We start from the raw sequence: 15,617 nt of genomic DNA on the forward strand, positions 1-15,617 counted from the left end.
TTGGATTAAATTTAATAGGTTGGTTTATGCGCAATGTTCTCTTTAGGGAAAGATCCTTTTAATGACCCATTTCCAAAAAAATAGAAATTTCAATCCAAGATGGACAGATTTAAGATATTAACATAATATTGGTATGCTTTGTATTCTTCCTAGTAGAGAAAAAAGTGTTAATTTTGGAATGAAGATTCTGTCTTTCTAAGCAGAATAGTGGTTATAAATTAGTAATTGAGCTTTTCTCAAATGAAGCCATATTGCTTAGATGAAATTTATGATACTTAAAAGTCAGATCCTCAGATTAAGTTATAATGAAAGTTTTTGTATATTTGTTTACACAAACTCTGTAATAGATAGGTAATTTAATAGATGAGCTATGAAAAAGCAGAAATGCACACAGAATTCTTTCTCATGGAATTTGAAATGAATGAATGACAGTATACTCAAACTATATAAAATTGCTGATTCTGACTTATAAATGGCAGTTTCATATAATTTGACCTAATATACAAAATGGTGCTGTACCTGGCACATAGCAGGCATATAAAACGTGGTAGCTGCAATAACTATAGTAGTATTACTCATAGAACTTTTCTTGCCCGTGGAAATTCTTCCATTTTGGAGAAGCTCTTAAACCACCTCTTGTTGTAACTTAGACCCAATAAAGGACTGAATTCCAGACCACAAATATATTGGAGGAGGGAAAAAACAGCTAATTTGAATCCTTTCTGTAGTGTACAGAAATGCCACATTTTTAGAACCTTTGTCTGGGGAGACATTGCCAAGTTTTATTTTTCTTATGTCCCTCTCCCAAGGCAAGACTGGGAAATTACTTATTTCATTAAATGACAGCATATGCTTTGTCTCAGTATGGAAAAGTTTATATTTAATCCTATTTTTCTAAAATATAAGTGGTGACACACAGAACAAGGTGATAGAATGTAGGAGTTTAAAGAGGTCAGGTTCAGAGGTTCACTATGTATTTTTATGCTGCCTACTCAACACAGAAGAAAATCATTGGCTGTTTGAACTGAACGTGAACCTAGAAATCATGTAGTTTCTTTATAATGCTACTTAAAACCAATCTCTCCTCATGCATTCTGTCTCCTTTCCTGCTTTATTTTTCTCTGTAGCATTTATTAACCCTTTTGTATGATGTATACTTTACATATGTATTTTGTTTGTCTCTTTAAACTCTGTGTGTATGGGGCAAGGTGGGATTTGTCTTTTTTTTTTTAAACACTGCTTTGTATTCCTCCGTGTCTGGAAAAAGCATTTGAATCCAGCAATTCCACTCCTAGGTATTTACCCAAAGGATACAGAAACATTACTTCAAAAGGGCACCTGCACCCCTGTGTTTCTAGCAGCACTATTTACAATAGCTGAGCTATGGAAACAACCCAAATGCCCAAAAATAGATGACTGGATCAAGAAGATGTGGTACATATACACAATGGAATATTACTCAGCAATCAAAAAAGATAAACTCATGCAATTTGCAGCAACATGGATGGCGCTGGAAGGGATCATGCTCAATGAAATAAGTCAGAAAGAAAAAGAAAAATACCAGATGGTCTCACTCATAGCAGGAATTTAGAAATCCTAAATAAGGGAGCAGGAAAAAGACTAATTATAATAAAGTAAAAATCAAAATCAACAAGCAACTATAAACCAGACACACTACAGGAGGTGGGGAGAGGAGAGAGTAGGATCAAAAAAGGGGGAAATGGGAATGGTATGGGGACTATAACCAAGATGAAAATGCATACATGGTGTAAAATGAAAAATGATGTAAAAAATATATAAAATTAGGCCTCCCCAGTGGCGCAGCGGTTGAGCGCTGGGTTGCAGGGCTGCCCGCAGCCTCTGCAGCGCCGGTTCGACACAGCCTCTGCAGCGCCGGTTCGATCCCGGCTGCTCCCCGGCCACCGGAGGAGGGTCCCACATGGCGTGCAGACCTCTCCTGCCGCCTGCTGCTCCCCTCAGCAGTGTACTTCGGTCCTTCTGCCTGCTCTGCTCCCCACTCTGGCTCTGGTGGGTTCTCTCACCCTCCCGCGCTTCTGACTGTACCCAGTGCTTGTATAAATAAATAAATAAATGTTTAAAAAAATATATATATAAAATTTAAAAAATAATAATAAAATAAATTTTAAAAAAGCATTTGACACATAATAGGTGCTCAATAAATATTTGCTGAGTTTAAGAATGAATTAGCATAATTTCCTCTTATAAAAGAATAGAAAAATAAGACCTAAAGAAAGGAAAAAATTTTCCATTAGTAATTTCATAAACAGAGACAGAAATTTTGGTTTGCTTGTCACCTCTCAGTGACTGATGCTTATACTTCTTAATTATTTAAGTTACCTGCAACATATTGGAAACCTTTATTATTATCTTTTTCTTCTTGTTCCCTTTCCAAATGATGCAGTGTTATCAGACAACAACCAAAGCATTTTCAATGTATAAGAATTAATTTTAATTTTAACCTATATAAAAATACAGTCAGAGGGAATATTTGATACTCAATGAAATCAGATTACTTCAAGACCAAATGTAATTAACTCTTTTTTAAAAAAAAAAAAATTATTTATTTATTTATACACGCACTGGGTACAGTCAGCAACGCTGGAGGGTGAGAAAATTCACCAGAGCCAGAGGGGAGAGCAGAGCAGGCAGACTGACGAAGTACACTGCTGAGGGGAGCAGTGGGCGGCAGGAGAGGTCTGTGCGCCATGTGGGACCCTCGCCCAGCGGCCTGGGAGCAGCCGGGGATCACACCAGCGCTGCAGAGGCTGCGGGCAGCTTCGCAGCCCAGCGCTCAACCGCTGCACCACCGGGGAGGCCCTCTAATTAACTCTTATAAGAAATTGCATTCCTACGTAATGACTTTCAAAGATCTAGAATCTTTTCATGTTATATCAATGTCCAACAAACTTGTTTTTGGCATTCGTTATTTTTTTAATGACTTTTCTGCTCTTGTCATATGGATTTTTTTTGCTTATGTATTTTTTTTAAGATTTATTTATTTATGCATACAAGAGCTGGAGTATAGGCCAGAGATTTCGGGGGGTGAGAGGATTCACCAGAGACAGAGTGGGGAACAGAACAGGCAGATTGACCAAAGTACACTGCTGAAGGGAGCAGCGCGCGAAATAGGAGAGGTCTGCTGCACCATCTGGGTAGCTCCCTGGCCGGCCGGGGAGCAAACTTATGCTGCAGAGGCTGTGGATTGCTTCATAGTGCGGTGCTTAACCCCTTGCGCCATCAGGGAGGCCCTGCTTACGTATTTTGGATTTTGTCAAAAACTTTTCCTGTGTCTGTCCAGACAATTGCATGTTTTTTCTCTTTCCTTGTATTGTGATAATAAAATATAACTGATTTTTGATGTTAATCCAACTTTGTATTCCTGGGGAAATTGCCTCTTGTTCATGATCAGTTAGTCTTTTTAGGTATTTTACTAGATTTAATTTGCTAAACAATTTAAAGGAACTTTGCATCTGTATTCATGGGTCTGCCGATTTGTTTTCTTGTAATCTCTTTGTCTGGCTAATGTTGGTGACAAATAATGAGTTGAGAAATGTTTCCACTTCTGTTTTCTGGAAGAAGATGTCTAGAACTGAAATTGTTTCTTGAATGTTTGGTAGAATTTACCAACGAGGTTTTCTGGACCTGGAGTTTTCTTTGTGGATTTTGAAGCAGGAGTTCAATTTTTAGTGGTTCTTAGGTTACTGAAATTATCTTTCTACTCAGTGAGTTTTGGTAACTTAAGTCTTTCAAAGAGTTGTCCATTTTATTTAAGAGGCCAGTCTTTTAAATTTTAGCAATTGTAAAGGGTTCTAATGTTTTCTTATTTTGGTTTATACTTGCATTTCTATGATGAAGATTTTTTATCTTTATTAGTCACTTGTGTATCTTTCAAGATGTGCAAGTTTGAATAATTTTGTCCACTAAAAATAGTGGACAAAATGTGCAAGTTTGAATAATTTTGTCCACTCTTTATATAAATTTTTAGAAAACTTGCAAAGATAATTTAGTTTCCATATACCTATCATCCAGTTGTTTACCCTAGTGTTGTCTTTTTAATAACCACGTTACATTTGACATGAGACATGCTATATCATAAAGCACAAAATTAGTATTGCTATATTATTGTAAAAATGGACTTTAAATTCAGTTTTCACTAGTGTTGCCACTAGTGTCTTTTTTTAAAAAATAAAACAACCCTTTAATTTTACAATAGTTTATCCTCCCTCCAAGTTTTCCCATTATTAGCTAGGACAATTAATAAATCTGTGTTGATAAATCTCATTAGCCAAAGTCCATCCTTTATTCAGATTTCTTTAATTTTTGCTGATGTCCCTTTTCCGTTCCAGATCCCACCCTGGAAACCTTACTACAATTAGTAGTCAAGCTTCCTTAAGACTTTTCTTGGCTGTGAAAATTTCTCTTTTTCATTTTTTGATCACTTTGATAGTTTGAGGACTATTAGTTGTTTTATAGAGTACCACTTGATTATGACTTGTCTAATATTTTATCATGAATAGATCGGTTCTCAGGTCCTTTTTTGGACCAGTATCCAGTCCAGGATACCACATTGGATTTGGTCATCATGTCTTCCTAGATTTCTCTGACCTATGACAGTTTCTCATTCTTTCCTTGAAATCACCCCATCTTTAAATCATCCTCAGTAATTACTGCTGATATTCAGGTTGATCATTTCGTTAAGATAGTGTTTCCCAGGTTTATTACTATAAAGTTCCCTTTTCATATTCAACAATTTGAAAGCAAATTTTAAGTCCAGCCTGCAGTCACAAAGAGAGGTAATCTCTACCTCCTGGAGCATAGACTGTCTACATACGTTATTTGGAATTCTTTGGAAGGAAAATCTATCTGCGCTCCCCCCCACCGCGCCCCGCTCCTGTTTATTTAATCATTTGTTAGTAATGGCCTTGTGTATATTATTTTGTGCTTTAGGTTATAATTCAACATTGTTATTTTCTTGCTCAACTCATGGCTTTAGCCATTCAGAGAGCTTTCATATTATATCCTGCGTCCTTTCAACTTGTCCTCATCACTATTTTGATTGTTTTTTAAAGTATTTCCTTAATTTCTGGCATTATATGATATAAGCTATTTTGTGTTTTTCCTGTCTTAGCCCTAAAATTGGCCATTTCTCCAAGGAGCCCTTTGTTCTTTTTCGGGTAGTGGTGTTTAGAAACAAGATCTGGACACTGGTGTGCTTCTTGACTGGACCATAACTGCTTCTGGGCCTCCACAGTGGAGGGAGCTGGTATACACAGTACCTGTATATATATGTATGTATGTATATATAAACATGAGGTGATACTAATATATTCAGCTGCAATATACAGAGTTTATTCTAGCCTTCCTCTTAATTTTATTTATTATTTGAAGTATCTTTTTCTGATAGGGACTAGCTTTCATTACTTACATTTTATTTACTTATGTATGTAAAGTAGTTTTAGATCCGCCCCCCCCATTTTAAGTAGTATTTTTGTCTTATTTTGGGATTGCAAAAGTGTCTATGATTGTGTCTTATTATTTTTTCTTTCTGCATACAAATCCTTTTTCTGATATATGTGTTGGGAGTATTTTCTTCCATTCTGTGGATTGCTTTTTTGTGTTCTTAATGATGGTGTTTTCTAAAGAGCAAAAAGATTTTAAGTTTGATAAAACCCAATGTAGCATTTAAAATTTTATTTTATGGTTCGGGCCTTTTGTATTCTTCATAAGAAATCTTTGCCAGTCCAAAGTAACATAAGTTTTCCCCTATGTTTTGTTCAAGAAGTTTTATAGTTTGGAGCTTTACGCTTAGATCTATGATCCATCTCAAGTTTTTTTAAAATATAAGTTAATTTTTTCATCCATTTGATTTACCATCTTTTGTTCAGTAGTCTTTTCCTTCCCCCCATTTAATTGTTTTGAAATGTCTAAAGTCAGTTGACAATTCATGTGTGCATGTATTTCTAGATTCTGTTTTGTTCCACTAATCTATATATGCTTATCTTTCACCAATACTAAACTCTCTTAATATTATAGATTCATTATCTTAAAACCAGATAGGGTAAGTTCTCTTTGTTCTTTAAAAAAAAAAAAAAAAATTCCTGTGGCTTTTCTGGGTTCTTTGTATTTCCAAGTGAATTGGAGAATGATTTTATCAGTTTCTCTAACAAAAACTTGCTGGAATTTTGACAAGGGTTTGTAAATTAGTTTGTGACTAAATTCTCCAATCTATGAATGTGAATGTATCCTTTTTATTTAAAGTTCTTTAATTCTCTCAGTAATATCTTGCAACTTTTACTAGAAATTAATTTAGGACATCTTTTGTTAGAATTATTCCTTGTTCAAAGAGGCCGGTCTTTTATTTGTGCTAGTCTATAAAAATACAGTTAATTTAAATTTATTAGCCTTGTATGTTGCAATCTTTGTATTAGGTGTTTAGTTCTCATTGTTATTTTATAGGTTTTGGGGGGATTTTCTATGTTAACAGTCATACCTGCAAACTTAGACTACTTTATGTGCTTTGATCAATTTTTCTGCCTCATTTTCAATAGCACGGACATACAGTACAGTGTTGAATAAAAGCGATATAAGTGGAAATCCTTGCCATGCTCTTGATCATAGGGGGGAACAATTAATTCTTTCTTTGCTAGATATAATGCTAATGATTCCTTTTGTTAGTTTTCAAACATTCTTCTTATTTCTAGTTTCTGAGAGTTTTTATCATAAATGGATATTGGGTTTTGTCAAATGTTTTCTCTGGATCTAGTGATCATTTGATTTTTTTCCTCCTTGATTCTATTAATATAGTGATCTACACTTCATTTTGACCAGAAACAGAAGCCTTCTTGATTTTTTTAATTTTCAGGTTCTCTGCTGAGATTTCTTATCTTTTTACTCATAGGGATATTTTACTTTTTCTCACCTAGTTTATTTGTAATAGTGGCTTTAAGGTATTTGATTATTCTAACATGTAGATCATCTCAGGATTGATATATGTTGGTGGTTTTTTTCCCTGGAGAAGGAGTCACATTTTCCTGGTTCTTTGTGTATTGTATAATAATGTCATAGTATCTTGGACATTGCAATGTAATTTTGTGAAATCTCTAGGTTTTATTACTTTACTCATAAGAATGTTGAGGTTTTTATTTTAGCAGTTATCTTGGTTGGACTCAAACTGTCATGCCTGCGATGGACATTGACTCCAATTGCGATTCAGTACTTTTTTCTGTAAACACAGATTGCTTTCTGTTTGCCTCATGCATGTGTTACTTAACATTCAGCCAGACTCAGAATGAATTTAAACAGAATTTGTGTTGTCCATTCTCTGACTTCTTCAATGCTGGTGACCTTGTTAACCAATTTCTTTCTCCTGGTTCTCTGACCAGAAAGATAGTTGGCTTTCAGTTGGAGTTTGACTACGGGCACCCATAGGGAGAACCACAGAAAAGGGGAAATTCACTCTATGTTGGTTTGTTACAGTAGTATATAGTATATGAGAATACAGTTCATTTAAATTTATTAACCTTGTGTCTTGAAGGTTATATTAAGAGTTTAGTTTTCATAATTATTTTATTGATTTTTGGAATTTTCTATGTAAACAGCCATACCTGCAAACTTGGACTGCTTTATGTGTTTTATTTAATTTTTCTGGTTTATTCCAATTGCAAGAACATACAGTCTCCTCCAAAGTTGGCCAACTGTTGAGTAATCTCCAGAACCCTTAGGTAGTAATTTTTAAGTATTGTCTACAGTCTGTAGGTGTTATTTATGGGAGGACCAGTTTGTTAGATGTACATTCTCATATACCAGAAGTAGAATGCCTATACATTTTATTATTATTCACATTTTACTTTATCTCCGTAGCTGAACCTAGGTTTTAGACCTGGTATTGCCACTGGATTGGATTGGATTAAATACTTTCAAAGGAAATTTTTCCCTTTCTTGATGGTTCTATAGTTCTAAATGTAATAGGGACAACTTATAAATAACATTTAAAAACCAATTTGTGTACTTATAGGACAACTGCCATAGTTCTAAAGATTTTTTCAAATTGCTGATTATTTCCAATTTTGGTAGGAAAACTAATATAAATGAATATGCCCTAAGCTGCCAACTCACAAGCTTTACTCTTAGAAGTTGTGATACCTTAAAGAACTTACGGTATATTTATTGACAATACCTAGGTTAGTAAAAGACAAATGGCTCTTATGGTTACTTCTGTAATCTTATGTGATATCACAAATCTTACAGACTCTGGAATATTCTACGATGCAGTTTTGAAGAAAAAAAGGAGGTAATGGCTTAGTGTTAATAAGAAAATATTTTTTAAGTCACAGACTCTGAAATGGTCTCTGGAACTATGCTTTCCTGGACCACGCTTTGAGAACGTTTACCTTGAGGCTCTTTAACTCCCATATGATGAGAAGAAAATTGTTTCCTTTAATATGTCATGTATAGATTAGTTTATCATTCTAAAATGAGTCTTTAATCATTTCCACAACTGTCTTTCAACAGTTTTGGGGCTTATAAATAGATGGCTTGTATCTGTGGTTTTTCGGATCCAACAAAATTTGTATAAAAACAATAAAGTCCAACTAAAATTGATCCATTGGTGATGTACATGTGACATTAACAGAAGCCTATTGCAAAATACTTACAGAACATTAAGCTCTTTGAGCATTGTCTTTGATACATTAGGAAGCAGAATCAAATCTCACTTGGGCAGGGTTTATTTGCTGTACTCAACAGATATTAGAGCCAACAATTTTGGTTATAATGACTTGCTATATTTCTGTAAATGGGCCAGTTTTTACAATCAGACCATAGCACAAACATATACATGCCTTTCTGTTTTAGGTTAGTTTTAGCTTAGTTGTAGCTTACTTTTACCCTTATTAGTTCTTTGATTTTAGAAAATGTATTCCAATTTGAGCTTGCCCCCTGGAATAGTGCAGGTTAATTTACTACCCGGGAATATCCCTGTAGTCTCTGAAGAGTAGCTTTACTCTTTTTCTTCTTTCTCTGCCCAGGTAGAATTCAGTTTATATATTTTGTGGGAAAATTCAATTTAAAGAATTGAACTCTTTGTGGAAAAAGCTTTCTAAAAATTTACATAATTTTTTCCTTAATGATGTGAAAACATCCTAGGACTTCGTGATCACACTATTGGAAACACATTGTTTCTTGGTTCGCTTTTCTTTATTAATAAGCAAATAACTCCTTGACTTCCGATGTTTGTTTTTACAGGGAATTGGCAAGGCTAAGTAACTTTTGTCTCCACTAAATCTATGCTCTTAGAGAGCAGTTACTATTTCTCATTCATCTAGTAGCACTTAGTAGGCTCTTCATAAGTGTTTGCTTTGCTCAGGAAAAGTTGCTTAGGAACGTTTCACAGTTCATAAAATTTTCAATTCAAACACAGTAATGATGATTGGAGATAAGCATTTCTGCTTGGTGGGTTCCCCCCGCCCCCCTTTGGCTAGAATGCCTTTAACAGATGATTTTGCCATCTGTTTGGAATCAACATTTCAGAGATAGGAAGAAAGCATTTTGGGTGAGAAATGATAGCTATAAAATATTTTCCACACAACTGCCAAAAGTCATTTTCCATGCTTTTGCCTTTTCCAGAATGTCATATAGTTGGAATCATACATGTAGCCTTTTCAGATTGACTTCTTTTACTTAACACTAATCATTTTAGGTTCCTCCATATTTTTTCATTGCTTGATAGTTCACTTCTTTCTATGCTGAATAATAAATACTTCATTGTATAGATATACCATAGTTTAGTTGTACATCTCAGTTGCTTCCAAGTTTTGGCATTTATGAACAAAGCTGCTATACATACTCATGTGTAGATTTTTGTGTGAAACTAAGTTTTCAGCTCATCTGAGTAACTATCTCGGAGCACAATTGCTTTATCATATAGTGAACGTATGTTTAGTTTAGTAAGAAATTGCCAGACCATTTTTTGAAGTAGTTACATCATTTTGCATTGCCATCAATGAAGGATGAAAATTTCTATTGTTCCACGTTTGTCAGCTTTGTATTGTGTTTTTATTTTACCTATTTCAGTAGGTATATAGTGCACTCTAACTTCTAATTTTCAATTCCCTAATGACATGATGTTTTCATATTCTTATTTGCTATCTGTAAATCTTCTTTGGTGAGGTGACAGTTCAGATCTTTTGCACATTTTTAAAATGGGTTGGTTTTGTATTATTGGATTTTAGAGTTCTTTGTGATTTTGGATGCTGTTCCTTTATTGAATATGTGGTTTTCAAAATTTTTTTTAAATAATAAATTTTATTTTTATATTCCCCATACAATTGCAACCCCCTCATTCTGACCCAATCCCTCCCCTCCCACCCCCCACCCCCCAAAAAGTGTCTCTGGTTCATAGTTTTTTGTTGATTTTGATTTTCACTTTCTTATAGTTATTCATTTTCCTGGTCCCTTATTTAAGTATTCTAGATTCCTGCTATGAGTGAGACCATCCGGTATTTTTCTTTTTCTTTCTGGCTTATTTCACTGAGCATGATCCCTTCCAGCGCCATCCATGTTGCTGCAAATTGCATGTGTTTATCTTTTTTGAATGCTGAGTAATATTCCATGGTATATATGTACCACATCTTCTTGATCCAGTCATCTATTTTTGGGCATCTGGGTTGTTTCCAAAGCTTAGCTATTGTAAACAGTGCTGCTATAAACATAGGGGTGCAGGTGTTCTTTGGAATTGATGTTTCTCTGTCCTTTGGGTAAATACCTAGGAGTGGAATTGCTGGATCACATGGAAGCTCTATGATTAGTAGGTCCAGAAATCTCCACACAGCTCTCCATTGTGGTTGGACCAGTTTGCATTCCCACCAGCAGTGCAGAAGAGTTCCTTTTTCTCCACACCCTTGCCAACATTTGTTGTTGCTAGTTTTTTTAATATGTGCCATTCTCACTGGTGTAAGATGGTATCTCATGGTAGTTTTGATTTGCATTTCCCTGATGACAAGTGATGTTGAACATTTTTTCATATGCCTGTTGGCCATTTGCATTTCCTCTTCGGAGAAGTTTCTTTTTAGCTCTTCTGCCCATTTTTTGACTGGATTAATTTCTTTGTTGTTGTTGAGTCTCATCAGCTCTTTGCAGATTTTTGTGATCAGTCCTTTATCGTTAGTGTTGTGTGCAAAAATGTTCTCCCAGTTGGTGGGGTTTCTCTTTGTTTTTGTTATTGTCTCTTTTGCTGTGCAGAAGCTTTTTAATTTGATGTAGTCCCAGCTGTTTATCTTTGCCTTCACTATCACTGCTTTGGGTGATGTGTCTGTAAAGATGTCTTTGATGTGCATATCACGTAGTGATTCACCTATATTTCCTTCTATGTATTTTATGGTTTCAGGTCTTATGTCTAGTTCTTTAATCCATTTTGAGTTGATTTTTGTGTATGGTGTGAGGTAGTGGTCAAGCTTCATTCTTTTGCATGTAGCAACCCAGTTTTCCCAGCACCATTTATTGAACAAACTTTCTTTGCTCCAATGCATAGTCTTTGCTCCTTTGTCAAAGATTAGTTGACCATATATCTGTGGGTTTATTTTTGCATTTTCTATTCGATTCCATTGGTCTGTATGTCTGTTCTTGTTCCAATACCATGCAGTTTTGATGATTATGGCTTTGTAGTATAGTTTGAAGTCTGGGAGTGTGATGCTTCCATTCCCTTCTTTTTTTTTCAGGAGAGCTTTGGCTATTCGGGGTTTTTTGTGATTCCATATGAATTTCATCAATAATTGTTCTATTTCTTTGAAGAATGACATTGAAATTTTGATTGGAATAGCATTGAATCTGTATATTGCTTTTGGTAGGATGGCCATTTTAATAATGTTTATTCTTCCAATCCATGAGCAGGGGATGTCTTTCCATTTCTTTGTGTCTTCTTCTATTTCTTTTAACAGTGTTTTATAGTTTTCTTTGTATAGGTCCTTTACCTCTTTTGTTAGATTTATTCCCAAATATTTGATTTTTTTTTTGTTTCGATAATAAAAGGGATTTTTTTTTTATTTCTTCTTCAGATTTATTGTTCGTGTATAGGAAGGCTACTGACTTTTGCGTGTTGATTTTGTATCCTGCCACTTTACTGAACTGATTGATGAGTTGAATTAGTTTTTCTGTGGAGTTTTTGGGGTTCTCTATGTATATTATCATGTCATCTGCAAATAGTGATAGTTTGACTTCTTCTTTTCCTATTTGGATTCCTTGTATGTCTTTCTCTTGTCTTATTGCTCTGGCTAGGACTTCCGGTATTATATTGAAAAGCAGTGGTGAGAGTGGACATCCTTGTCTTGTTCCAGATCTTAATGGAATTGCTTTCAGCTTTTCACCATTGAGAATGATACTGGCTGTTGGCTTGTCATAGGTGGCCTTTATGATGTTGTGGTATGTTCCTTGTATCCCAAGAATTTCAAGGGCTTTTATCATGAATGGGTGTTGCACTTTGTCGAAAGCTTTCTCAGCATCGATTGATATTATCATATGGTTTTTATATTTCTTTTTGTTGATGTGTTGGATAACGTTGATTGATTTTCGGATGTTGAACCATCCTTGTGTCCCTGGAATGAATCCTACTTGGTCGTGGTGAATTATCTTATGGATACATTGTTGGATTCTGATAGCTAAAATTTTATTGAGGATTTTTGCGTCAGTGTTCTTTAGGGAGATTGGCCTGTAGTTTTCCTTTTTTGTGTTGTCCTTGTTCGGTTTTGGTATTAGTGTAATGTTGGCTTCATAGAACGTGTTGGTATTGTCCCTTCCTTCTCAATTTTTTGGAAGAGTTTGTGAAGGATAGGCACTAATTCGTCTCTGAATGTTTGGTAGAATTCATTTGTAAATCCATCAGGTCCTGGGCTTTTGTTTTTGGGGAGGTTTTTGATTACCATTTCAATTTCGCTGCTTGTAATTGGTCTGTTAAGGTGTTCTATTTCTTCTTTATCTAGCTTTGGGTGATTGTAGAGTTGTAGGAATTTGTCCATCTCCTCTAGATTGTTGAACTTGTTTCCATATAACTGTTCATAGTAGTTACTGATTATTCTTTTGATTTCTGCTGTGTCCGTTGTGATTTCTCCTCTTTCATTTCTGATCCTGTTTATTTGTGCTTTCTCCCTTTTTTCCTTTGTAAGCCTGGCTAGGGGTTTGTCTATTTTATTGATTTTTTTCGAAGAACCAGCTCTTGGTTTCATTGATCTTTTGGATTGTTTTTTCAGTTTCGATTTCATTCATTTCTGCTTTGGTTTTTATTATTTCTTTTCTTCTACTGGTTTGGGTTTTTTTTTGTTGTTTTTCTAGATCTTTGAGCTTCGAGATTAGGTTGTTTCTTTGAGTTCTTTCTTGTTTCTTGATGTGAGCTTCTATTGCTATATATTTTCCTCTTATTACTGCTTTTGCTGCATCCCATACATTTAGGATATTGGTGTCCTCCTTGTCATTCAATTCAAAGAATTTTTTAATTTCTTCTTTGAGCTCTTCATTAGTCCAGTGGTCTTTCAGTAGTGTGGTTTTTAATCTCCAGGAGGTAGGAAAGTTCCTTGCCTTCTTTTTATGGTTTATTTCTAGTTTGATGCCTTCATGGTCAGAAAAGATGGTTGGTATGATTTCAATCTTGGTGTATCTGTTGATGTTTGTCTTGTGCCGCAGTATGTGGTCGATCCTGGAGAATGATCCATGTGCACTTGAGAAAAATGTGTACTCCGTTTTTTGGGGGGTTTAGTGTTCTATAGATGTCTGTTAAGCCCAAATGCTCTAGGTCCTTATTTAGAGCTTCAGTTTCTTTACTTATTTTTTGTCTTGTTGATCTATCCATTGTTGATAGTGGTGTGTTGAAGTCTCCCACTACATATATGTTTTCTCTGATGTCTGTTTTCAGAGATGACAACAGTTGTCTGATATATTTTGGTGCTCCTTCGTTTGGTGAGTATATGTTAATGAGTGTTATTTCATCTTGAAGTATTGTCCCTTGATCATAATGTAGTGACCATTAAGGTCTCTTTTTATTTTTCTGAGTTTGAAATCTGTTTTATCTGATATAAGTATAGCTGTTCCTGCTTTCTTTTTTGGTCCATTTGCTTGTAGGATTGTTTTCCATCCTTTGACTTTGAGTCTATTTTTATCTTTTGTAGCTAAATGTGTTTCCTGGAGACAGCAAAAGTTTGGGTTTTGTTTCTTAATCCAGGCTGCAACTCTGTGTCTTTTTATTGAAGAGTTTAGTCCATTTACATTTAGAGTTAATATTGATATGTTAGCATCTGTATTTGACATTGTGTTTGTCTTTCCTTTGATTTTATTTATTTATTCTTTTAATACCTTTTTTTTATTATTTATTTTTTTGGGGGGCTCTCCCCCTAAGTTGGAGAATAAGACAAGATGTCTCTTTTCTCAGCTCTATTAAAGATGTACTAAAAGTCCCAGCTATGCAAAAAACAAGAAAAGGAAATAAAGTTATACAGGTTGAGAAAAAAATAAAAAACATCTTTATTTGTCTATGTGGAAAATGCCTAAAATACCAACAGGAAAAAAAAAACCACCTTGGTACTAAATGATTACAGCAAGGTTGCATGGCTGAGGGCTAATACACAAAAGTCAATAGATTCTTATGCAACAGCAAAAAAACTGGAATTTGAAATAAAAAAATACATTAACATTAACATAACAAAATTAAATACTTCATTTATAAACCTAGCAAAAAATATGTATAAAATCTATATGAAGAAAGCTACAAAACTCTTATGAAAGAAATCAAGGGAGATCCAAAATTAATGAAAAGATTGTCATTTTCATGGGGAGCAAGACATTATTAAGATGTCAATTTTTCCCAACTTGATTTATAGATTCAGTGAAATTCCAAGTTATTTTGCGGATATCAGAAAGTCAATTTTAAAGTTTATACAGAAAGGGAAACAAACAAACAAAAAGCCCAAAATAACTAATTCAGTACTAGAAAAGAACAAATTTGGAGACTAACACTATCTAATATCAAGCTTTATTTACTATAAAACTACAGTAATAAAGACAGTGTGAGATGGGTAAAAAAATAAACGAATCAATGGAAAAGAATAGAGAGCAGAAATAGACACAAATACAGTTAACTGATCTTTGAAAAAAAAAAAAAAAGGATAGCCTTGTCACCAAATGGTGCTGGAGCCTCTGGTATGTCACTATTAAGTAGTATGTTAATTTAGGATTTTTGTTAAATATTTTTTAACTGAAGAAGCTGTCCTTTATTCCTAGTTTGCTGAGAGTTTTTATCATAATGGGTGTTCAGTTTTGTTATATGCTTTGTCAGTATCTTGTGATATAATTATATATAGATTTTTCTTCTTCTATATCCTGATTGATGATCATGATGAATTCCACTAATCAGTTACTAAATTTCTAACCTGTCTTTAGGTCATGATGTATAATTTTACATTATTGGATTTGATTTGCTAATATTTTATTGGGGATTTTTGCATCTAAGCTGAGGGGAGCTATAGGTCTATAATTTTCTTTTCTGTTGATACTGGTTTTGAGGTTAGGGTGATGCTGGCCTTACAGCATGATTTAGGAAGTTCTTCTATATTTGGAAG

General features: G+C 34.5%; 1 protein-coding gene across 1 annotated transcript in view; it reads left to right on the forward strand.

Annotated features, from left to right (window-relative positions):
* UVRAG (UV radiation resistance associated) overlaps nucleotides 1-15,617 on the forward strand; it is a 263,463-nt gene that overhangs the window by 124,669 nt on the left and 123,177 nt on the right.

The sequence above is a fragment of the Talpa occidentalis genome, unplaced genomic scaffold (assembly GCF_014898055.3).
Source record: "Talpa occidentalis isolate TD23 unplaced genomic scaffold, MPIMG_talOcc4v2.1 talOcc4.3, whole genome shotgun sequence".
NCBI lineage: Eukaryota > Metazoa > Chordata > Mammalia > Eulipotyphla > Talpidae > Talpa > Talpa occidentalis.